This window comes from Monodelphis domestica, chromosome 7, assembly GCF_027887165.1.
Source record: "Monodelphis domestica isolate mMonDom1 chromosome 7, mMonDom1.pri, whole genome shotgun sequence".
Lineage (NCBI taxonomy): Eukaryota > Metazoa > Chordata > Mammalia > Didelphimorphia > Didelphidae > Monodelphis > Monodelphis domestica.
This window is the reverse complement of record NC_077233.1, coordinates 238833208-238859798: the sequence shown is the minus strand read 5'-3', so window position 1 is coordinate 238859798 and position 26591 is coordinate 238833208. Positions and strand designations below refer to the sequence as shown.

The window sequence follows — 26591 nt, the reverse complement described above, 5'->3', positions numbered from 1 at the left end:
GTGGTTCAAGTCCTGTCTCTGACACGTGGATTGTGTGCCCCTTGGGTGAGTCACTGAAACTCTCAGTGTCCCAGGCAACTCTTTAAAACGATCAGTTACAGAAAAATTATTAATCTGCTTTGACAGAGAATTTCCTCACCAGGAGCTCCCTACAAGAATGAAGTCCCAGTTCTGAGCACTGACCCTCCCAAACATTTCATTTTGTGATGATTGGTATTTGTTGGGTTTCATTCACATTCTACTCTTTGTGACCCCATTTAGTTTTCTTGGCAAAGACAAGAGTGGTATGCTAATTCCTTCCCCAGATCATTTATAAGTGAGGAAACTGAGGCAAGGAGGATTAAGTGTCTTGCCCAGGATCACCCAGTTAGGAAGTATCTGTAGCCAGATTTGAACTCAGGAAGGAGTCTTTCAGGCTAAAGGCCCAACACTCTCTAGTGTACCAGCCAGCTGCCCTGATTTGTAAGAGATGGGTTATTCCTGAGGACTTTTCCTATAGACACAATTTCTCTACAGAAGGTTTTGCACTACATTAACTGTCTGAGAGGTAACTATGTACTACTACTCCTCTTCTATCAAAGTGAGTGTTAAACTGGAACAGTTACAATCATTCTCTCTCTCTCTTTCCCTTTCCCTCCCTCCCTCTTTCACTCACTCTTCCTCTTTCTCTCTCCCTCTCTCTATCTTTCCCTTCCTCCCTCCCTCCCTCCCTCCCTCCCTCCCTTCCTCCCTTCCTTCCTTCCTTACTTCCTTCCTTCCTTCCTTCCTTCCTTCCTTCCTTCCTTCCTTCCTTCCTTCCTTTTTTTTTTAACCTTTCATGGATACAGAAAAGGGCACATCTCAGCCATCTTAAGATTGTTGTGGCTTCTTCAGATTGTGTGAAAGTAAAGCTCCATATAGGCTAGCATTCTGCTTTATTTTGGGTCAGGACTCTCTGTATACTCTTTTACAGCATTGAAGACTTCTGAGGGCTTTTGTTCCTGTGGGTTTTAGATCAAAGGTATTCTTTACTTTCTTTAGATAAAGATAGAGACAGGTATGCGAATGCATATAAATAGACACTAACTGTATGACTCAGGGCAAGTCACTTAAACTTATTTGCTTGGTTTCCACATCTGTAAAATGAGCTAGAGAAGAAAGTGGCAGTATCTTTGCCCCCAAACAACATCACCCAAATGGGGTCACAAAAGAGTCAGTCACGACTTTAAAAATGACTAAAATAGATGTATGTATAGAGTTAGCAAGAGATCTTTGCATATTTTGTAAATCTCTTTTTAAATGGCTGGCTTCATAGAAAACAGCTGGATTCTCATATCTGTTCCTGAATTTTGTCTGTTACATTGTGTTGTTTTGATTGAAGCATGTGAAGAAAATGTTGGCCTCATACAGATAGTTAGAAAAGGGAAGAATACATCTTAGTTTTATTACGAAAATAGTTCTCACCTCAAAGACTTCCTGAAGGGCAATGGGGACCTCCAGAATACTTTGAGAACCATGTTCCAGCCCAACCTTATTTGAATCTCTAAAGCCCAGAAAGTGATCTTCAGGACCTGCAGTGGTTCACCTCACATCTCCTTTTCATTTTAACTGAAGCATGCATTGTGGGAAAAATGAAAATGACCCACCAGTTTATTTTTTCCTCTTCTTATTTCTCCACCAACACTATGAATTTATTAATGAACTTCACCTTAGAAACTTTCCAAAGCAATCAATAGAAAGAAATGTCTATCAAGCTGGTACAAAATAAGAGATTACTTCATAGCTCTAGATGAATAAGATAGCCTTTTAGTCTCCCTTTGCATCAACTCTTCAAATGCAAAAATTGTGTATTCAAATGCAAAGGTATGCATGAATGTCTTCAATTAGACTTTCATCTCCAGAGCATTATTTGTAAGGTTTGCCCTCCTTATTGTCCTTAGTTTTTTGTTGGGGGTTTTCATTATCAGTCTACTCCTATAGTTCAGAAATATAATATAACCGAGATGGTGGTGGGAAGTTGGGATTCTAGGGCAAAAAAACAAACAAACAACAAGCTCACTGGAACAAATGGAAATTAGCTATATGTTAACAAAACTGATGGTGAAAGAGTGGGAATTGGGAGAATGTCTATTTCAGATTTGTCAGGGGTCTTCCCCTTTCTACATTTAATGCCACAAATAAATTAGTGTTTGTTGCTTTTTGAGTGATTTGGAGAAAATCTATCACATGTTCTTGCACTCAGCAAAGCAAATTCTGACCTATTCAAATCTTTTCCAGCTTTTTTTTTTCTATTTGCGCTTCTTAAAATGTTGGTATTATTGTAAACAAAAGGTTTACTCACATTTTCAGTGAATAACCATTCCAATATAAAGGCTTATTATTTTATTTTAAAGTATGTATTCTAGAAATGGTAACCCAAGCACAAAAACAAATCCCTAAATATGAGAAGTATTTCAAAGCTCATCATAAAATTCATCACATGAGTGATACAGGAAAATCCTTCTTAAGAGATGTCATTCCAATGCAGTTCAAAAGATTCTATTTTTTGTTCATGTACTTTGTACTTTGTACTTTGTACTATTCTAAGCAGTTTTCAAGTGCTTGGACAGTTCATTAAGCTTGTTCCCTCCCTTTAAATATGGTTATTTCTTGTTCTTTGGACATAAACCATTGACTTCTTATTGGGAATACATGTGCATATGCATTTATTTTATAAGCCCACTTGATATCAAGCATAAAAAACCAAAATGAAACATAGCCCATTACCCAACTCCTCCCCCACAAGACTCTTGGCTAAAATAGATCAGGTCCGATCTTTGATGCTGATCCCCAAAGGGCCATTTTATCTTTCTTTGGCTCATTGCTCCCATCTGGAGTTCCTCCAAGAAAATCACCAAATTAAAGCTTAGCTGTTACAGCTCATGCCTAGGGTTTCCCTAGATGTGGGTAAATGGGCCTGTTCCTCTTAGGTATTAAATGCACTTTAGGTAGGGCAGCCTTTATTTTATGGGACAGAAAATGCAAAAGGTTCAAAGAATTCACAAGAACCCTTCAATAGATACAGAAACGCATAAAGTTTTCAAATAATCCATCAGTTCCACTTAGAGGAAAGCTAAATTTGAGGTTCCTATCAAGGCAACTCTGTGACCTTCTGTTCACACACTTAGCCCTTTGACAAGGTCCAAATAGCCACCCCTCTCAGTTTTTTAGTATCTCTCTGTGGTCTGGATTTCCTAAGAAGACACACTTTGAGGTTTCTGAATAAGAAGTCCCCTGCACATCAGAACTGAATTGTCCAATATTGTGGTACCCAAAAGGAAAATCCCAATATACAGTCAATAATTTTTTTTTCTTGAAATGCAAGGGAGAGAGAGGGAGAGAGAGAGTACAAAACTCAACCAGACTTTCTGAAAAGGCTACTTTTGTAGAGAAAAGCAAAAAAATAAAAAATAAAATGCTTATTCTGTTCTGACTGGCTATATTATAAGAGGACATAAGAATTCCTGTACCTTCTCAGAATATAGACAATATGGGCTGGACAACTAGAGCAGGATTTCAATGACATACTTTATAGGAAAAAGAAATTAAATATCTGTTCAAACAATTCAGAGGCATAGAGAGTTGAGGGAAGCTAAACACTGCTAATCTTTTTGCTATGTTATGATCACAATTATTTTGAGAGACTGATTTTGGGTAAGAAGATCCATTTATTGATTAGGTTAGCATTTTAACCAGTAAAGTAACAGTTCATTGGTCTTCTTGATGACCAAAGACCGTGATGGACCTCAAGGCAGATCTGTAAATAGTTTTAGAAGCTCCTTTGAACATCCAAAGACATCTCTAATTGGTAAACAGCTGTTTAGGAGGTGGTCCAGCAGACTCTCAGCCCTTCCCCAAACCAATAGATAATGGTTGTCACTTTTGCCATGTGGATAAAACATTCCTGTTAGCCAGAATTTGTGGGAGGAGCACATTCCTAAGGACAAATAAAATGCAGAAATGTGTAGCCTGCAGGATGCCCGAGGTCCAAAATCTTGACTCAGTAATTGATGCTCTCTAAGATGCAGGGATTGGAGCCTTTCCAGGACTGGACCCTGAGACAGGAATTAGTACAGTATGTGAGAAACAGATTCTCACAGCTTTGACAGCAAACTCACAGTTGGTTGTCCTCCATCCTGGAAGAGGTCCAAAATGACATCACTATGTTAGGGTCAATGTATAATGTGTCCAAGTATGGGTGCTCAGACCCATATGGGCTCAGAAGACTCTACCACAGGTCAGGCACAAATGGCCCCTAGTGGGGATGGAAATACCTCTAAATGTGCAGATCTCACCTTTCTTTTGAGCTACTGAAATTCTACTGAGCTCATAAAAGCCCAGAGCTTTCTTGGATGTGGTCATGCCTTGGTGGACAGTCTTGGGCCTTAAAGGCAAAATGGTGTTACGTTAGGTCAAAGTTCATTAAAATCCATCTCACAGATAATTCACTGGCTTTGTTTTCCAAATAAGAAACCAATCAGCAATGATGTGAAGGAGGCATCTAACCTCTGGGGGTGTAGTCTCTAAAACAGGGGTCCCCAGACTTTCTACACAGGGGACCAGTTCACTGTCCCTCAGACCGTTGGAGGCCTGGACTGTTAAAAAAAACTTTGAACAAATCTGTTTATGGCTGTCTGGGATAGCAGAGGCTGCAGCGCTGGCTGGGATGGGCCTGTCATACCTTGCACAGGACCATCCCCGCCACCACTATACTGGGCAGCCGTATATACACAGTGCAGAATCCCCTCCCCCAGATCGCCGCTCAACATGCTGACGTCTTCCATTGTGCAGCCACATTATCCTCTGTGTGGTGCCTCTTTCTCCTTCAGTTACTCAGAACAAGGCGCCACACAAAGGATGACGTCACCGGAAGTAGTGCTGTATGTGAGTGATGCCTCGCTTTGTGGCGCCACCATATACAGTACTCCAGGAGCACCCATGAAAGGTGCCCCTTCTGGAAGTGCGGTGGGGGCCGTAGTTTGGGGACCCCTGCTCTAAAATAAGGGAATTGAGACACTAGCCTTTAAGGCCCCTTCCAGCTCTGAAGCTAGGATCCTTTCACTTTTAGACTGAGAAGGTCTGTCAAGATCTCTCCTCTCAGGATGCTTTTAAGCTCATTCAGTCCCCATGTGGCCCATTTCCATCTCTCCTGGAAGGATACTGGGCTTCAGTAATTTAATCTAGCCGCAGTGTTAGAAAAAGACTGTTTTTCTTTAGGTAGTTTTATTCATTAAGTATGAACTCAGCATAACCATTGATTAATACGGAAACAACCTGATAAATGACTGAAATTGAAAGCATCAATATTCTCCCCTCATCCATTACTCAAATATGGACATAATGAACTCCGCCAAAGCAGATTCAAGTCTCTGACTTGAATGAAATTATTAAGCATTTATGAATGTGCTTACAAAGTGCCAAGGACTGTGCTAAGCACTGAAGATTCAAACACAAAAGCAAAAATAGCCCCATCCTCAAGGAGCTTCCTTTCTAACCAGGGAGAAGTTGTGACCAGGAAAGGAATACTGAATTTTAGAAAGTTAGAGGAGTGGTAAATAAAGCCACAAGTAAGTAAATTGACATGTTTCCCCAATAGCAACTGAATCATTGATTTAATTATATTTCCAGAACTAAAATAGAGGTTGGAAGAAAAAAGGGCAGTGTAAAGGGTAGCTGCAGGGTGGGTGCCAAGATGGCAGGCAAGGAAAGGTCAGGGGAGCCAAGCTGCCCTGAATGTGAAGCCCTCACCATTCAGGACAGCAGTGCTCCTGGGGTAGCAGTCCTTGAGGACAAGAAGCAAAGTGGAAGACCAGGGTTGATGGAAATGGTGGGTGACCCATGGAGTTGTCTGAAACATAGAGAAGTTATGTGACTTACCTAGGCTTATGGGGCTAGTTTCTGATTCCTTATGACCTTCTTTGAGATTTTCTTAGCAAAGAGACTAGAAGAGTTTGCCATTTCCTTCTCCAGCTCATTTTTCAGATGAGGAAACTGAGGCAAACAGGGTTAATTGACTTCCTGGGGTCACATGGCTAATAAGTGTCTGAGGACAGATTTGAACTCAGGAAGATGTCTTTCTGACTCCAGGCCCAGCACTCTATTCACTGTGCCACATAGCTGTCCCAGTGTCAGAGATGGGAATGGTGGGATTTAAACCCAGTTCTTCCAGATACTGAGGCCACCCAATTACTGGCTTTGTTAAGGTAGCCTCTTTTAATTCATTTAAACTATATTTTTAAATGCATGCTTCCTTTTATCCCTTATTAGCTTATTCTTTTCAGCTTGGAGAGAAGTGCTTGGAATTCTTGAAAAAACAAAATGACTTACAAAAATGAATAATATGGAAATAAGTATCAAGTGATAACATTTGTACAACCCAGTGGAACTGCTTGTTGGCTCCACGAGGGTGGAAGGAAGAGGAATATATATATCAGTCTTTTTAATCAGTATATTAATATATATCAGTCTTTTTAAAGTGATTTCCTTGTCACAGAGGGAATGAAAACAAGTCGTGCAAACCTGGAAAAATATTTAAAAATTAAAAAATAGAGCTAAAATAATTTTTAAAAACTATAAAGAAAACAAAATGGCCTCATTTACAAAAATATGAAACAAATAGGAAATTTAAAAAAATAGCTTCAAAAGCTATTTTGAAGTTTAAAAAAAATGACACTTCAAGGAGAAGCTCTTTTCACCTCTTTGTTTACAGGTAAAGCATCTCATAAAATAAGAGAAAGGCACCTTTTTTTAAAGCTGAGGTGTTCAGAAAAGCAATTTCCCTTTGAAAGCCTTTTGTTGGCCCCCTAGAAAGGTGATCATTGGAAATTTTTTAGGTTTGGATCCTATTAAGCCATATAAATTCCAAGTCTAATTTGCTCGTTTGTTTATTTTTTTAAACTTTTAGCCATTGGATAGTTTTTCAGTGCCATGTTTAAAGAGTGATGTTTTCTTCTGTCTCTGTTAGGGCATGAACTCTGGAGAGTTCATTGGATTTTTAAGAATGTTTCAGTTGTAAACAGAGGTTAACTTCCCGGCCGTGGTCTATATCAGACTGCCCATTAGTCTTGGAGGGCCTCTGGCCTTTGGAAATGTGGGATACAAGATAAGTATCTCTTTCCACACAAATCTTCTCTCTCTCTCCCTCCCACTTTGGTTTCTGATTAAGTCTCCGTCTCTCCTCCTACTCTGAATCTCCCTCACACGGCCACACCACTTACACGTATTCACGTACACACCCACGTCCCTTTATCACCATTTTGTAAGGGAGGAAGACATGGCAGAATGTTTTAATGATATCACTTCCCATGGGCAATATTAGAAAGTTTAAACCGAGTGACACAAATAACTGGGGACCTGGTGTTCTGAGGAATACGTGACCCTGGCGGGCAGGCTACAAGCAGAACATGCAACAATTACAAAGAAATAGACTGGCAAGAACACCCATTGGACTTTGAAATGCATCACTGAACCAGAATGACTTGGAAAGATCTTTAAAAAAATAAAGTCTTAAAAGCAACTTGAGTGAATATAATCAGGTCACCATTTCCTCCAGTGGATTTTGGCAGCAAAGAATTATTGTACAGAATGTATAATCTATATGGAAGTGCTTGTCTTCTCGAAGAGGTGGGGAGGGGGATTTAGAACTCAAAAGTTATTTTTTAAATATTAAAATTACTTTTACATGTAATTGAAAAAATAATAAAAATATTATTTTAAAAAATAATGAATGTAGGAAAAGGAAACAAATATGGTGCACCCAGCAAAGCCATTGACTCAGTTCCTATAAAGCAGCAGGTCTGGGAGAGGAAATGGAAGGCTTCCTAAACTAGGCCAATTGTATGAGTAACTAGAATTACTAGTGGCCAAACCTTCTCAAGTATCTCTTCGTCCTTTACTAGAATTTCTGGCTGGGTCTCTTCCTCTTCTAAAATTAGGCTTTAGCCTTTATTTTTAAAATTTTTTTAAAAGAATTTAAAATGGAGATCAGAGGACCGGGAAGAGTTGCATTGTGGCAGTGTAAATAAGTGACAACTTATAGCCAGTCAGGAAATCCAAAGGAACAAGAGAAGGAAAAATCATCAAGGATTATATGACAGGAGAAGATCTCTGTTCGATCCTGAGAGGGAGGGATGGCAGCAATATAATACCTCCCAGTTAGACTTATGATGTCAGGAGAAAAAGAGGAAGACCTCCACCTCCATGTTGGATGGATGGGCGGATCCTCCATAGTGAATTCATGGGAGGACATGGATGATGAGTCACACAGACTAGACAGGTGTGGATGGGCCAAAATCTTTATCATTGGGAAGAACTTCTGAATTCATGAGATTAGAGATGCAGAAATACCATCAATGTTATTGTTCAGTCATGTCCAACTCTTTGTGATCCCATTTGGAATTCTTGGCAAAGATACTGGAGTGGTCTGTTGTTTCCTTCTCTAGTTCATTTTTACAGAAGAGGAAACTGAGGTAATGTTAAATGCCTTACCCAGGATCACACATATAGTATGTGTCTGAGGCCTGACTTGAATTCACAAAATTGAATCTTCCTGACACTAGGCCCAGCATCCTATCCATGGCACAACTCGGCTGCCTTACATATCAACGTGGAGACATAAATTAGATCTGGTGACTGTTAAAAGTTGGAAATCCTCAGGGGCAGCTGCATGGCTTAGTGGATTGAGAGCCAGGTTCGGAGATGGGAAGTCCTGGTTTCAAATCTGACCTCAGATACTTCCTAGCTGTGTGACCCTGGGCAAGTCACTTAACCTCCATTGCCAAGCCATTACCTCTCTTCTCCCTTAGAACAAACACATGGACGGAAGTTAAAGGTTTAAAAAAAAAAGTTAGAAATACTCTTCCCTATCCTCACTCCTCCATTTCTCTTGTTGAAATCCCCTCTTCCGTCCTTCAAGGCCTAGCTCAAATGTTACCTCTTCCATGAAGCCTTTCCCGACTCTTCCTTCTCCCTTCCTTCCCCCCCTTCCCTCCATTTGGCCCTATCATTATTTGTAGTCCTCTTCCGTCATTGAATATCACTTACTGCCTCTCAGGCCCTTCACAGCCTGCCTTGCCAGGCTCAATACACATTGCTCTCCCGGAATCCTATATTTCAGTCAAACTGGTTTATTTGTTATCCTCTCCCCAGCACAGCCACCCTCTGCCTCCCTGCCTGCCTGCTAGGTTCAGTGGTGCCCTGCAGTCTTGCTCCCGGCAGCATCCCCAGCAGTCACTTGGTGATGATCTTGTATGTATGTTGCGTGTGCAGATACGCTTGCAGGGACATAGTGTGTGTCGGCTCATTTATGTGTGTGTATTATATAAGGGTACGTCCTATACTTTATAACGAGGCTATTCTGTTCCTGTGCTTCGAGTTATTGTCATTAAACATATAAAAAATAATACTTGAAGTATTTGGATATTAATTTTTCATCTTACAACACATATAGGTGTAGTCTAGACACATACTATATATGGTTTATATTATATAGCACATGTTGTGTATATTCTATACACATTGCAGGTGTCTATGTTCTATGTGTGTATATATACACATGGGCATGTTATAGGTATCTATTGTTGACACATTACGGGTGTTACATTGCTTGCCTCATACATGCATGTGTTGTGTGTGCATTTTAGATGTATGTGTGCTGGGTGTATGTTTTTTAGTATAGCATATGGATATGTTCTCCTCACTCCCCCACACTCACGATGCCTTCCACCCTCAGACAGAATGGAGGGCCCTTGAGGGCAGGCACTTCCATTTTTTGTTTTTGTGTCTCCAGCTCAGTGAGTGATAGAGAGCCAGGCCTGGAGATAGGAGGGTCGTAGGGCCAGATCCGACCTCAGTTACTTCCTGGTACTGTGATCCTGGGCAGTCACATAACCCAAAATTGCCTAGCCCTTCCCCTACTTCTGCCTTGGAACCAATACTTAGTATTGAAAACATTCTAAGCCAGAAGATAAAGGTTTTTTTTAAAGATTATTTTTTGAAAGGAAGTGTAATTATGGCCAGAGAGGGAACACAGACACACACAGAGGAAATGAAGAGAGAGAAAGAGAAAGAGAGACAGAGAGACAGAGACAGAGAGAGAGACACAGAGAGACAGAGAGAGAGAGAGAGAGAGAGAGAGAGACAGAGACACAGAGATACAGAGAGACAGAGACAGAGAGACACAGAGAGAGACAGAGACAGAGACAGAGAGAGAGAGAAAGAGAGAGAGAGAGAGAGAGAGAGAGAGAGGAAGAGATTGGTCTTCCCCTCTTCCCTTTGGGGAAAGTAACCCAGTCTTGTCTCTTTGAGGGAAGGAGTCTGTCTCCTCAGAGAATGGTTCTGTGAGGTGGAGATTAAGAACTAGAGGGATACATTTTGGTAAGATGACACACTGCCTTCCCTTTTGGTCTCAGCTATTGTTGAGAGGCAGGATGGACTCTTCTGCCTCTGGGTCCCTCACATACACCAACTGTCACTTCCTCCCCAAGACCTTGGGTTACCCCACAGCCCAGGAGAGATGATTGCTCCTTGTGTATGATTATTTGCATCACTGTGATCCTGAGCTAACTTCCCTCTTTGGGGAGAGGTGTATTTCTCTCCAAGTCTTCTATCCCCTTTCCTAGTCTCAGAAATTAGCCAGACCTAATTCTAAGATAGTAAACAATTTATTTGGGTTCACACAGGGAAGAGAGAGATATGGGTGTCATGTGAGGAAAGTGGGTAAGCAGGAAGCCCTATTGACTAGCAGACTGACCCCCTCCAACAAAATCTCAGGGTTCAGGCTCTCGGCCTTGACCCCTCTTCTGGTCAACTGCTGGTTTGGCCCCTACTCCTGAGCTAATCTAGCTTGAATATTGTAGTCCAAGACAAGTTAGGGAGAAAGATGGAGAATAAGTCTTTGGAGAAAGGTTTTCTCTGTAGATAGCTTTCTTCAAAGTCCCAGTCCACGATATCTTAAGCTGAGTGAGAGATATTCAGGGGTTTACTGGGAAACAGTTGATTGCCAGAGAGACCCAAACTTAGGAGATCTGTTTCTCAGACTCTCAGCTGAAGAAGTAAAGTAGTAGTTGGAGTTCTCTCAGCTTTTGTTCTCTCATTGGAATCTTGAGTTTTTTCTCTTCTTGCACCTTTCCCGATCACTCTCTGCTCCTTGCACCATTGAATCTGATTTCTCTCTTACAGAGAACCAGTATGTGGTACTGAAAAAATTCTAAACCAGAAGATAAAGGTTTTTTTAAAAATTCTTTTTTGAAAGACAGGAATCCTATCTTAATTTCCACTGAATTTATTTGTGTACATCTTTTCTCTTTCCTGGTAGACTATAAGCTTTTTGGAGGCAGCAAACTACCCTTATATATAGCATAGAGAAACATGCATAAACAATTATTTTATTTTTTTAAAAATCAAGGGATGTAAAGGATTAGCTAAATTTAACTTTTAGGAAATGCAAAAAAGTTGATTTTCCTAATCAACTAGGATAATGTATGATACTTAGTAGGTATTTAGCAAATGATCTATGAATGAATGAATGAATGGCCCAACTACACATGGGTTACATGGTATCATTAGAAGAAACGAAATCATAATAAATCTGAGTTTCCTTATCTTAAAAATGAGGGAGTTGGATTAGTAAACCTCTAAGACCTCCTTTAGATATAGATTTATGATTACTATGATCCTGAAATATTAAATTTTTTCATTCTTTTTTTCCCCTCCAAACACATAGATATATCACATATAGATATTTTTTTTTGTTCAATCAAGCCTTCATGACCCGATGGGTCATAGTAGAGGAGGCCCTTCTGTCCCCTACAATCCTTCAAAGTCTGTACAAGGTCATATTTTTGCTTCAATGCCACTATCTATCCATCTCATCCTTTGCTGTCCCCTTCTCCTTTTGCCCTCAGTATTTCCCCACATCAGGGTTTTTGTTTTGTTTTTTTTTCCCCAGCAAATCCCTTCTTTTTTTTTTTTTAATATATTTTATTTGATCATTTCCAAGCATTATTCGTTAAAGACATAGATCATTTTCTTTTCCTCCCCCCCACCCCCCATAGCCGACGCGTAAGTCCACTGGGCATTAGATGTTTTCTTGATTTGAACCCATTGCTTTGTTGATAATATTTGCATTAGAGTGTTCATTTAGAGTCTGTCCTCTGTCATGTCCCCTCAACCTCTGTATTCAGGCAGTTGCTTTTCCTCGGTGTTTCCACTCCCATAGTTTATCCTTTGCTTATGAATGGTGTTTTTTTCTCCTGGATCCCTGCAAGTTGTTCAGGGACATTACACCGCCCCTAATGGAGAAGTCCATTACGTTCGATGATACCACAGTGTATTAGTCTCTGTGTACAATGTTCTCCTGGTTCTGCTCCTCTCGCTCTGCATCACTTCCTGGAGGTTGTTCCAGTCTCCATGGAACTCCTCCACTTTATTATTCCTTTTAGCACAATAGTACTCCATCACCAACATATACCACGGTTTGTTCAGCCATTCCCCAATTGATGGGCATCCCCTCGTTTTCCAGTTTTGGGCCACCACAAAGAGCGCAGCTATGAATATTTTTGTACAAGTCTTTTTGTCCATTATCTCTTTGGGGTACAGACCCAGCAGTGCTATGGCTGGGTCAAAGGGTAGATATTCTTTTGTCGCCCTTTGGGCATAGCTCCAAATCCAGCAAATCCCTTCTAATGTGGCCAAAGTATTTAAGTTTCACCTTCAGTATTTGCCCTTCCAGTGAATAAAAAATTTGACTTGATTTCTTTAAGTATTGACTGGTTTGATCTCCATGCTGTCCAAGGAACTCTTAAAAGCCTTCTCCAGTATCAGTTTGAAACAGGATGTCTTAAAAGTCTTAGTGTCATAATGAGGTATTAAAAAAGTCTTTGGGGACACTCTGTGTGTGTGTGTGTGTGTGTGTGTGTGTGTGTGTGTGTGAGACAATATATATAGATAGATAAATAATCTTTTCCTTTCTTTTTAAGCCTAGCCTGCTATTTTCTTTCTGTTTCCCAGATCTTACAGCACCATTTTGTTCTCTTTTATTTTCCTTTAAAGTAAACTCTATTTTCCACATTGTCTGAAGGTCATGATTACTTAGGGGCACATTTAAAGTGGGTCAGATGATGTGGTAGAAATAATTTGACTCAAAATGATCACCAAGGCCACTTTGAAAGGAATATCATTCTTCCCCTAACACATTTCCCTAAAAGGCTTTATTTTCAAGGCAGAAAATTGAGGTGTCCTAGATGGCTTACTTAGTGCCCTTGGGATCAATGGCTATCCCAGATGCCTGGTTTCTCCTGGAAATCATAATAGATTTCTTTGCTTCAAAAATATTTGAAAAATACATCTGGGAGAGTTAAGTGAACTCCTTTCAAAAAACTTCCTTTATAAATAAAAACCTTTATTACATTAAAAAAGATGTACAGAAAAATCCCTGCACATTATAAATAATTGGGACTTCTTTTCCTCTATGTCATAGAGTAATGGAATGATTAAAAATATGCTTTTAGATTTCCTTTACTGGACAAAGAGAATGGCTATAAATTGGTGATTTCTGTTGGATTTCTTGAAAGCCTTTTTTACACCTCCTAAAATGAAATGTGGCTGATGCTCCAAATGTTTTTGCAGGATTTCTTTAAAATATATTTATTGTTTATGTTTATTTCTGCCTAGTCAGTATCTATTTCCTACATCTGCTTAACTACACTTCCTTTGAATTAAATGAACAAAATATCATTATAAAACCATTTTTAAGATTGGCAATGTAGCTTAATAATTAGGAAGCCAGCCTCCAAGTCAGATCATCAGTGTTCAAGTGATACCCTAGATAATATCTCTGAGTTTCCCCAGGAAATGCTCTAAGACTGAAAATTGCAAAATAGTTGCCCATCTGTAGTGATGGGGGAAATCACTGCCTACTTGCGAAACCTTTATATTGATGAAATCATAGGTTTGGACTAACCTTACCACCCCCTTAATCCCTCTAAAAGAGTTAAGACAATCTTTTGAGCTCTAATTCTGTGACCCTAAAACATGACCAGAGGAGCTAAATGGCCCAGTAGACAAATGCCTGACTTGGGGTTGAGAAGAATCTTCTGAGTTCAAATCTGGTCTTTTACTGTATCACCCTGGGCAAGACATATTTAACCATATTTGCCCCAGTTTTCTCATCTGTAAAATGATCTGGAAAAGGAAATAGCAAGCCATTCAATATCTTTGCCAAGAAAACCCCAAATGGAGTCACAAAAATTTGGACATAACTGAAAAAACACTAAAAAACAACAAAAAACATAATGTCTATCCATTTAGTATTCAGAAGATCATTAGAGCCAGAAAAAGCTTTAGCATCCATTTAGTCCAATTTCTTATTTTACAGATAGATTAAGATATACAAAGGTTAAGTGATATAGCCAAAATCATATAGTTATTAAGGAACAGAGGCAGTCTTTGAATTCAAGATCACTTGCCCCAAAGCTCGTTATACAATGCCAAAATGCCTCTTTTTCAGTTGTTGAAAATAGCAGTAATACAGAGATTCTGTCTTTCCAGAAAGGATATTTCTGGGATTGTATAATTAACACCAATTGCATGTCCCTCTTGTAAGGCAAAAGGAAAATCAGAACAGAATCTAGGTTACTTGTTTCATGGCTTCTAATAATAAAACAAAATTTTAATTTGTAGAGGTTTTTAAAAAAAAAAAGCAGAAGGGCTATTACTAAGAGAGTTGTAATGAAGCTCTGTTTTTGGAGGAAAGCATCGTTTGTTCAATCATTTCAGTCATGCCTAACTCTTTGTGACCCCATTTGAGATTTTATTGGCAAGGACATTGGAGTGGTTTACCATTTCCTTCTCCAGCTCCTTTTCAAGATGAAGAAACTGAGGCAAATGGGTTAAGTGACATACATAGGGTCACACTGATAGGAAGGTTCTGACACCAGATTTGAACTCTGTTCTTCCTGATTTCAAGTTGAGTGCTCTATCCACTGTGCCACCATGTTGCTGAGAGGGGAATAGAGCATTCATAACACTTTACTTGCTACTGTGTTTTTAGAATAGTTTCTTGAAAAGCCCTCATTTTCCCTACAAAAATAACATATATTTACTAGCAATTGACAACTGACGAATATCATTCTTCATTGACATTGTTAATAGCTGTGAAACTAACTTAGTTGTGTATGAGTTTCCCAGGCAATACAATATAACACTTGTAGAAATCCATGGAAAAATATAGCTTCTGGAGTCTATGCGTAAAAATTGACCAATAGAAAGAATATTGGATCTTTTCAAACTCCTTTCTGATTCTTGGAATTCCAGAGAAATTTTTTATTGGAAAACTCTGACTTTTGCCTATGATATCACTGGATATCTTAAATTTGAGGATTTCTCATTGTTTTGTTTTGTTTTAGGAGGTGGTTGTTATATTCTTTCTATTTTCACTTTGCTTTCTGATTCTAACAGATTTGAGAGTTTACCTTAATGGTTTCTTTTAATCTGGCAGCCATGTCCTTCGTTTGCTCAAGATTTTCAAGAAATATGATGATTTTTTCATTATTTCTCCTTGATCTATTTTCCAGATCAGTTGTTTTTGATAGGAGATACTTAAACTTTTTTTTCCTATATCTTAAACCTTTTGACTTAGTTTTAATATTTCTTGTTGTTTCAATCCCATTTTTGAGTTCTATTTGCTCCATTTTATTTTTCATAAAATCTATTACTTGAGTGGACTTCCAGGTAAGCATGGTGGCTGTCTAGAAGTGGGACACTTCCTCTCCTCAGCACCCACCGATATAGACTACCTCAAAAATCCAAAAAACAAAACAAAACACCAAATTCATAAGAATGAATGGACTCTAAAGTAGCGCACAGCATTGTAGGTACATGGGATTTGGGCATTTTCACACTATAAGGAGGTGACAAAGCTCCCATCCAAACATGAGCTGATTTACCCTCCACCACCCCACCTACGAAGGCAGAGTCAGAGCCAGTGAGGGTCAGAATTAGCGAGAGAGCGAGGGGCACCCCTGGAGTGAGCAAGGTCCTTGGGAGCTGACGAAGACCACCAAAGAGCTACCCCTGAGAGCAGCTACACCTGAAACCTCAACAGGCTGGGGAGCACAGACCGTGGGTACTCTTGGGAAGGAGGCACAGAGAAGGGCAGTGAACAGCAGAGGCTGTGAAGATTCGAGAGCTTGCCTAATGCAAAATCCTTGCTCCCTAACTCCAAACACAGACAGCTTTCCCATCTCATTCATTTTTCTGACTAAAAAGGGAAGGAAAAACCTGCACAGTGATGGCAAATTGCACACAGGAGCAACAAATACCCTCCAAGAAAATCCAAAAAAAAAGGCATTGACCCTTGAAAATTTTTATGGAGGAAAAACCCAGGCTACAGAGGAAATACAGGAGAAAGTGCATATAAACCCAAAACCTTCCCCCAAAAATGGAAATTGTCGACAAACTCTGGAAGAATTTAAATTGGAGCTTATAAAAAAGGATGGAAGCCTTCTGGCAAGAAAAGTGGGAAATAGTTCAAAGAGAAAATCAAAAGATAATAGCAGAAAATCAGAAGATTAACACTGAAAACCAAAAGATTATAACAGAAAACCAGGCCTTAAGGACCAGAATTGGGCAACTGGGAAGCAATGATCTTGCAAAACAGCAAGAATTAATAAAGCAAAGTCAAAAGACTGACAAAATAGAAGAAAATATAAAATATCTCACTGACAAGATGAAAGATCAAGAAAACCATTCACAACGAGAAATATGAGAATCATTGGTCTACCTGAAAAGCCAGAAATAAACAGAAATCTTGACATCATACTACAAGAAATCATCCAAGAAAACTGCCCTGATGTTCTTGAATGAGGGGGCAAAATAGACATTGAAAGAGTTCATAGAACACCCTCTACACTAAATCCCCAAAAGACAACTCCCAAGAATGTAATTGTCAAATTCCAGAGTTTTCAGACTAAGAAGAAAATTTTATAAGAAGCCAAAAAGATACAATTCAGATACCAAGGAGCACCAATCAGGATCACACAAGACCTGGCAGCTTCCACACTAAAGGACTGCAAGGCCTGGAACATGATATTCAGAAAGGCAAGAGAATTGGGTCTTCAACCAAGAATCACCTATCCATAAAAACTGACTATATACTTCCAGAGGAAGTATGGGCATTCAACAAAATAGAAGATTTCCAAGTATTTTAAAAGAAAAGACCAGAACTACGTAGAAAGTTTGATATCCAAACACAAAGATCAAGAGAAACATGAAAAGGTAAATAAGAGAGGGAAAAGGGGGGAAATGGTTTTTTATTCAAACTCTCTTCTTTAAGGGCTACAATTAGATCAAATTATCTATATTAATATATGGGTAAAATGTTATTTGTAACTCTCAAAAATGTATTCATTATTATAGTAATTAGAAGAATCATTCACAGGAAGATATTGGGGCATTAAGGGCTATAAGATCATATGCAAAAAAGAAAAAGTGTGGGGAGAAATCAAAAATGACAATAAGAGATACTTGAAGAAAAAAATAAATAGGATAATCTTTATCACACAAAGATACACTTGAGAAGGGGAGGGGAAGAATACTTGTATAAGAAGGAGAGGAAGAGAGAGCTAATAGGTAATACTTAAACCTTACTCTCAGTGAAATCAATTCTTAGAGGGAAGAGCATCTAGATCCATTAGGGTCTTGAATTCTATCTTATCTTACAGGTAAGTGAGAAGGGAAAACTAAGGGGGGTAAGGGGAAGAGAGTACAAAAAGGGAGGGAAAGAGAGGGGGGGAGGGAACTTAACAGACCCTAAAAAAACAAGAAGGGAACAAAAAGGGAGGGACCAGAAAGGGACGCATATTAAGGGAGGGGATTAGGGGAATTGATTAAAAGTAAACCACTGGTTTAAAAAGATATAGCAAAAGAAGAAAGGACAGAACTAGGAGAGGATATCAAAATGCTAGGGAATTCAAAAGTGACAATTATAACTTTGAACGTGAATGGGATGAACTCACCCATAAAATGAAAACAAATAGGAGAGTGGATTAGAATCCAAAATCCTACTATATGTTGTCTACAAGAAACACACCTGAGGCGGGTAGATACTCACAAGGTTAGAATTAAAGGTTGGAGCAAGACCTATTGGGCCTCAACTGATAGAAAGAAGGCAGAAGTTACAATCATGATATCTGACAAAGCCAAAGTAAAAATAGATCTGATCAAAAGGGAAGGTAAATATATCCTGATAAAAGGGAGTATAGACAATGAGGAAATATCACTAATCAACATGTATGCACCAAATGGTATAGCATCCACATTTCTAAAGGAGAAACTAGTGGAATTGAAGGAGGAAATAGACAGTAAATCTATACTAGTGGGAGACCTGAACCTACCACTATCAAATTTAGATAAATCAAATTTAAAAATAAATAAGAAAGAGGTAAAAGATGTGAATGAAATCTTAGAAAAATTAGAATTAATAGACATATGGAGAAAAAATAGAGACAAAAAGAAATTCACCTTCTTTTCAGCAGCACATGGTACATTCACAAAGATTGACCATGTACTAGGTCATAAAAACATGCAAATAAATGCAGAAAAGCAGAAATAATAAATACAACCTTTTCAGATCATAATGCAATGAAAATAATGATCAGTAAGGGTACATGGAGAGCCAAATCAAAAATTAATTGGAAATTAAATAATATGATTCTCCAAAATCGGTTAGAGAACAAATTATAGAAACAATTAATAATTTCATTGAAGAAAATGACAATGATGAGACATCCTTTCAAAATCTATGTGATGCAGCCAAAGCAGTACTCAGGGGAAAATTTATATCCTTGAGTTCATATATTAACAAATTAGGGAGGGCAGAAGTCAATGAATTGGACATGCAAATCAAAAAACTTGGAAGTGAACAAATTAAAAACCCCCAGAAGAAAACGAAATTAGAGATCCTAAAAATAAGGGAGAAATTAATAAAATTGGAAGTGAAAGAACTATTGAACTAATAAATAAGACTGGAAGCTGGTATTTTGAAAAACAAAACCAAAAACAAAATAGACAAAGTACTCGTCAATCTAATAAAAAAAGGAAAGAAGAAAATCAAATTATAACAGTATTATAGATGAAATGGGAGAGCTCACCTCCAATGAAGAGGAAATTAAGGCAATGATTAAAAATATTTTGCCAAATTATATGGCAATAAATATGCCAATCTAGGTGATAGGGATGAATATTTACAAAAATATAAATTGCCTAGATTAACAGAAGAAGAAATAGCATTTTTAAATGATCCCATATCAGAAAAAGAAATTGAACAGGCCATCAACAAACTCCCTAAGAAAAAATCCCCAAGGCCTGATGGATTCACAAGTGAATTCTATGAAACATTCAAAGAACAGCTAATTCCAATACTATACAAACTATTTAACATAATAAGCAAAGAGGGAGTTCTATGAAATTCCTTTTATGACACAAACACGGTACTGATTCCAAAGCCAGGCAGGTCAAAAATGGAGAAGTAAAACTACAGACCAATCTACTTAATAGATGCAGAAATCTTAAATAGGATACCAGCAAAAAGACTCCAGCAAGTCATCATGAGGGTTATTCACTATGATCAGGTGGGATTTATACCAGGAATGCAAGGATGATTCAATATTAGGAAAACTATCCACATAATTGACCATATTAACAAGCCAACCTACAAAAATCACATGATTATCTCAATAGACACAGAAAAAGCCTTTGACAAAATATAACACTCATTCCTATTGAAAACACTAGAAAGTATAGGAATAGAAGGATCTTTCCTAAAAATAATAAACAGTATATATCTGAAACCATCAGCAAATGTCATCTACAATGGGGATAAACTAGAAGCCTTCCCAATAAGATCAGGAGTGAATCAAGGATGCCCATTATCACCTCTATTATTTAACATTGTACTAGAAACACTAGCAGTAAGTAGCAATTAGAGAAGAAAAAGAAATTGAAGGTATTAAAATAGGCAATGAAGAGACCAAGCTATCACTCTTTGCGGATGATATGATGGTCTACTTAAAGAATCCTAGAGAATCAACCAAAAAGCTAGTCAAAATAATCAACAACTTTAGCAAAGTTGCAGGATACAAAATAAACCCGTGTAAGTCATCAGCATTTCTATCTATCTCCAACCCATTTCATCAGCAAGAATTAGAAAGAGAAATTCCATTTAAAATCACCCTAGACAATATAAAATACTTAGGAATCTATCTGCTGAGACAAACACAGGAATTATATGAACACAATTACAAAACACTTTCCATACAACTAAAACTAGATCTGAGTAATTGAAAAAACATTAACTGCTCATGGGGAGGACGAGCTAACACAATAAAATTGACCATCCTACCCAAATTATTTAGTTAGTGCCATACCCATTGAACTACCAAAAAACTTTTTTACTGAATTAGAAAAAGGCATAACAAAGTTCATTTGGAAGAACAAATGATCAAGGATATCCAGGGAAATCATGAAAAAAAATGCAAAGGAAGGAGGCCTTGTAGTCCCAGATCTCAAACTATACTATAAAGCAGTGGTTATCAAAACAATTTGGTACTGGCTAAGAGACAGAAAGGAGGATCAGTGGAATAGACTTGGGGTAAGGGACCTTAGCAAGACAGTCTATGACAAGCCCAAAGATACCAGCTTTTGGGACAAAAATCCACTATTTGATAAAAACTGCTGAAAAATTAGAAGACAGTGTGGGAGAGATTAGGCTTGGATCAACACTTCACACTAGGGTGATAAACTCAGAATTGGTGAATGACTTGAGCATAAAGAAGGAAACTATAAGTAAATTATGTGAACACAGAATAGTATACATGTCAGACCTTTGGGAAGGGAAAGATTTTAAAACCAAGCAAGACTTAGAAAGAGTCACAAAATGTAAAATAAATAATTTTGATTACATTAAATTAAAAAGGTTTTGTACAAACAAAACCAATGCAACCAAAATTAGAAGGGAAGCAACAAATGGGGAAACAATGTTCATTACAAAAACCTCTGACAAAGGTCTAATTCCTCAAATTTACAAAGAGCTAAATCATTTGTACAAAAAATCAAGCCATTCTCCAATTGATAAATGGGCAAGGGACATGAATAGGCAATTTTCAGTCAAGGAAATCAAAACTATTAATAAGGACAGGAAAAAGTGTTCTAAATCTCTAATAATCAGAGAGATGCAAATCAAAACAACTCTGAGGTATCACCTCACACCTAGCAGACTGGCCAACATGACAGCAGTGGAAAGTATTGAATGCTGGAGGGGATGTGGCAAAGTCGGGACATTAATGCATTGCTGGTGGCGTTGTGAAATGATCCAACCATTCTGGAGGGCATTTTGGAACTTCGCCCAAAAGGTACTAAAAGACTGTCTGCCCTTTGATCCAGCCATAGCACTGCTGGGTTTGTACCCCAAAGAGGTAATAAGGAAAAAGACTTGTACAAGAATATTCATAGCTGTTCTCTTTGTGGTGGCAAAAAATTGAAAAATGAGGGGACACCCTTCAATTGGGGAATGGCTGAACAAATTGTGGTATATATTGGTAGTGGAATACTATTGTGCTCAAAGGAATAATAAAGTGGAGGAATTCCATGGGGGTCTGGAATGACCTCCAGGAATTGATGCAGAGTGAGGGGAGCAGAACCAGGAAAACATTGTACATGGAGACTGATACACTGTGGCACAATCAAATGTAATGGACTTCTCCATTAGTGGCAATGCAGTGATCCTGAACAACCCGGAGGGATCTATGAGGAAGAACACTATCCACATTGGGAGGAAAAACTGTGGGAGTAGAAACAGAGAAGAAAAAAACTGCTTGATTACATGGGTCGAGGGGATATGATTGGGGATGTAGACTCTAAATGAATATCCTAGTGCAAACACCAACAATATGGAAATAGGTTCTGATCAAGGACACAAGTAATACCCAGTGGAATTGCACATCAGCAATGGGAAGGGTGGAGGGAGGGGAGGGAGGAAAAGAGAATGATTTTTGTAACAAAGGAATAATGTTTGGAATTGACCAAATTAAAAAAAAAAATCTACTACTTGAGTAGGGCTTTCCATGTTTTTCATTCTAAGCTTATTTGCATTCTATTTTCCTTCCTCAATTCTCATTTAATTTCTAATTTCATTTTAAATCTCTTTATTCCTTCTGGTTGCTTTTTAAATCCTTGATCCAAGACATTTTTTCCCTCTGAGACTCCTTTTATAGTTGTTATGGGATTACTTTCATTCTATATGTTTACTTCTATTGTATTTCTTCAGTGTGATCGGGGTTTTCCTCTGTTTACTCATAGTTCAGTTTCAATTCTTGGACTAGGTTTTGTTCTTGCTCACTCCAGGATGAGTTACATACGGCCTTTTTTGGTCCTGTCCCATCTATGGACTGAGAAACCAGGTGGATAGAGCACCAGACTCCTCTTCCTGAGTCAGGCCTCTGTCACTTAATAGCTATGTGACCTTAAGCAAATCACTTAACTGTTTGCCTCAGTTTCCTTGATGTAAAATAAACTGGGTAAGGAAATGGTGAACCATTCCAGCGTCTTTGCCAAGAAACCCTCCTATGTGATCAGGAGAAGTTAAGTATGACTCAAAAAATGACTGAGCTACAACGCCAATAATCCCAGGATGTCTGGATACAGCTCTGGATGGGGCAGGGGATAGCAGGTCCCAAACTCTGCTTCGTTCTCTGGCTTCTTTCTTGTTCTTCCAGAAAACCATGATGGGTTCTGGCTTCACTGGTTCATTCCTTTGCTGGGTTTCTGAGAAGTCCTCAGGAGATACTGTAAATCTGGCTACTCTCAAGCTTCCTGCCCAGCCTTCTAGGGCTAAGTGCTGAGTTGGCCATGCTGTCTTGCTGTGGCTCCCAGTGGCCCTAGCTCTCTGAACAGTGACCCCACGTCTGTCCTCAGAAGCCAGGGCTGGGATCTAGTTTTAGGAACCCGAATACTGGAGCTGGAGATCTGGCCCACTTTATAGCCGGTTTTGGAGCTTATCTTGTCTTCCTTGGCTTGGCTCCTTTCTCTAGCATCATCTTCCCCCAATTTTTCTCCCATCTCTCCCCCTAGCTCTGAATTGGATACAGAAGCTTGTTTCTGTTTCTTTTTAGTTTTCTTTATCGTGCTTTCTAGAGACTTTTCCAATATCATTTCTGGAGTTTATGTGGCAAAGCTAGGCTTCTTAATGACCTTTTTTAAAACCCTTACCTTCTTTCTGGAAATCAACACTAAGATTGTTTCCGAGGCAGAGAAGAAGTAAGGGTTAGGCAACTGGGGTTAAATGACTTGTCCAGGGTCACACAGCTTTTGAGCTTTTGTTTGAGGCAAGATTTGAACCAGGTCACTTAGCTGCTTGGTTTAAAAAAAAAAAAAAGAATGCTTCCTATATCACCAAGATCATAGATAAACCCCTAAATCTTGCCTAAGGGTTCTGGAGGGTGGATCTTAATTAGGTTTAAGAAAGTTCCTTGAGAATAGGCACCGTTTTTTATACTTGTATTTCCAGTGTTTAACAGTGTTTTGCATATATTAGGCATTTAATAAGTACTTGCTGAATTGAATTGAAATTAAAAGTGTAAGAATTGGGGCCACTAGGAGGCTCAGTGGATAGAAAGCCAGTCCCAGAAGTGGGAGGTCCTGGTTTCCAATCTAGCCTCTGACATTTCTTAGCTGTGTGACCCTGGCTCCTCATTTAACCCCGACTGCCTAGCCCTTCCTGCTCTTCTACTTGGAACCAATATGTCAATTCTAAAGCAGAAAGGAAAGGTTTTTTAAAAAGGGCAAGAATTAAGCCATTTTAGGATCCTCATCCATAGGATAAATATATTTAATTGTTCAGAACATTTAAAACTATGACAACAAATAAGTTAAGGAATAATACTAATAAAGTATTATTACTAATTTTACTAATTACTAATAATTAGTTATAATTATATATGCTAATAATTAGTAATAATAATTACTAATATTACTCATGAAGTATTACTCATGAAGTATTAAGGAATAATACTGATAAAGTATTATTACTAATTTTACTAATTACTAATAATTAGTTATAATTATATATACTAATAATTAGTAATAATAATTACTAATATTACTCATAAAGTATTACTAATGAAGTATTAAGGAATAATACTAATAAAGTCGAAACGAATGTCACTATTAAGCAGGAAGCTGCTGAGATGTTTTTTGGCAGTCTCAGATTTGTCTTGATTGATAGGATTCATTTTAAACCCAAAGTTGACAATTTTCAAAGAAAACAAGCAGGGTTATAGACAGCCTTAAATATTCATGATGGGGGAGGCAGAAGGAAAACATTTTGTTGTGGGCCCACTGGCCACCTTCCTGTGCCTTCCTGTGGCTATCCCAATTGACTGCCCCCAAGCTGATTTTGTGTTTTTTAGTGACTCTGGCCCGTTGTTTGTCTTAGAATCCGTGCTAAAGAGAAGAGTGGTGAGGGCTAGGAGAGGAGGCTTGAGTAGCTTGCCCAGGGTCACAGGACTAGGAAGTATGAGGCCTCATTTGAACCCAGGGACTCCTGAAGCCAAGTCTGGCGCTCCATTCACGGTGCTAGCTAGCTCCCCTGCCCTCAAACGAGAGAAGGCATAGTGACATGCGTGGCTTTGGAGTCAGAGGACCTGGGCTCAAACTGATCCACAGCTGTGTGTCCTTGAACAAGTTTAAAAATATATAAAATGAGCAGGAGCAGCAAGGCGACTGGGGGGTTAGCGGGCCAGGCCTAGAGACAGGAGGTCCTGGGTTCAAATCCGGCCTCCCACACATCCTGGGTGACCCCACTCCCCCAATTGCCCAGCCCTTACCACTTTTCTGCCTTAGAATCAACCGATTTTAAGAGAGGAGGTATGTCTATCCATCTATCGTGTGTGTGTGTGTGTGTGTGTGTGTGTGTGTGTGTGTGTGTGTGTGTGTGTGTGTGTGTGTGTATAGAGTGCCCATACTACAGATACATCGAGGAGGTAGCTAATATAGCACGTATAGGATGTGCGCATACATGGGGCCCTGGAGCGCAGTTATAGATCTGTGCCGAGGACACGATCGGGGAAAGAAGAAGAGAAAAACAAGCAAGAGCCGAAACAGAAATCCCAACAACCCCTCTGGGCAATGAGGGCTGCCTTGCGCGCCGCGCCAAGCAGGGCTTCTGACGGCCGGCCCGGAGGGAGCGCCCGGCACCAACGACGGCAGAAGCCCTTCAGCCCGTTTCCGTAGCGCGGGAGCACCGAGGGACTCACGTGTCCCCGGCACAAGGAAGCGCCCCGCTGCCCCGCAGGGCGCGCGCCGGCGGGGCCCTCAAACACAAAGCAGAACGAGGCGGGCGGGCTTCGAGCCGAGCAGCTCCCGGCTCCCTCCGGCTCGGTGTAACCTGATCCAGGCTGGCGGCTCCAGCCCAGGGTCTCGGGCCTCGGGGCTCCCCGCTAGGGGGTGAGAGGACGCGCGCGCAAACCGCGCCCCGAGCCCAGCCCTCCGCAGGATTTGACTGGCGGCCCCTCTGGGCTTCGCCCATTCATTCACGTATTGCTTTCTTCTTCAGTAGCCGCGGAGAGGCCGCGCGGGGGAGTCCCGGCAGCTCGGAGGGAGGAGTAGCGGCTAAGCTGGGAGGGGGTGAGGCTGATTAAGGGGAGGGAAGAAAGAAGAGGAGGACTCCTCACAGCGGCGCGGCGGCTCTGCCCGCGGCGGGGCGCTCCAGGTCAGCCGAGTCGGCGGCGGGCGTGCACGCCCCCAGCAGAGGGGCTGCCACAATTTCCCGCAGACTGCTTCCCGGGAGTTACTAGCGGCGGGGCTGGAGAGAGGGCAAGCGAGAGGAGCAGGCGGTGCCGGAGGGACGGCTGTGCGAGTCGGAGGTGGAGGTGGCCGAGGCCGGGGAGGACCCAGGACCGCGGCCGGAGGGAGCCAGCCGCCCTGGGAACACCTAGAGGTGGGTTTCTCGTTTTGGCACCTGGAGCCCAGCGCGGAGACGGCCGGATCTCCTCTGTCCCCCGCGTGGGAAGCAGGCAGGCCGGGGCATCCCATCCCTCTTCAGGCTCCTTCCTCTCTCCTTTTTCGGGTGGAGGGTTACCGTTAGTAACTCCCCACGAGTTGGTGGCGGAAGAGGGCCCGCTCTCTTGTACCGCTTCCTCCTTGGGGACGGGGAAAGGAGGCTGGACATGGGGGGCTCGGGATGGACCCGTCGGTGCCGACGCGTGGGGGTCCGATCGAGGGAGGAAGGCGTGCCGGCGCTCGGGGGACTGCCTGGGGCACGTTTTGGAAGGGTTTGATGCCTGGGGGCCCTGGGATGGGCTCTAGGGAACTCTTGCCGGAGGGAAGACGGGACCGTAATGTGTGAGAGATGTAGGGAAGGAGAGGCTGCCCCACCGGGGATCCCATCCGTGTGGTTACCCCCCCCCCCCCGGGCCCCGGATCAGAACTCCGTGCCAGGCCCGTGGGTGACTCTGGTCCCCTGAATTCAACCATAACCGCGCCTTGGACCTCCTTCCTTGTTCAGGCTTTATTTAAAAGCA

At 40.4% G+C, this 26591-nt stretch overlaps 1 protein-coding gene across 10 annotated transcripts in view; it reads left to right on the top strand.

Moving 5' to 3' along the window:
* PALM2AKAP2 (PALM2 and AKAP2 fusion) overlaps window positions 1–26591 on the top strand; it is a 532659-nt gene that overhangs the window by 371202 nt on the left and 134866 nt on the right. The window contains exon 1 of one of the 10 annotated variants that reach the window (XM_056803875.1): window positions 25719–26008. The gene's annotated coding sequence lies outside the window, so the exon portion shown is untranslated. 10 annotated transcript variants of the gene reach the window in all.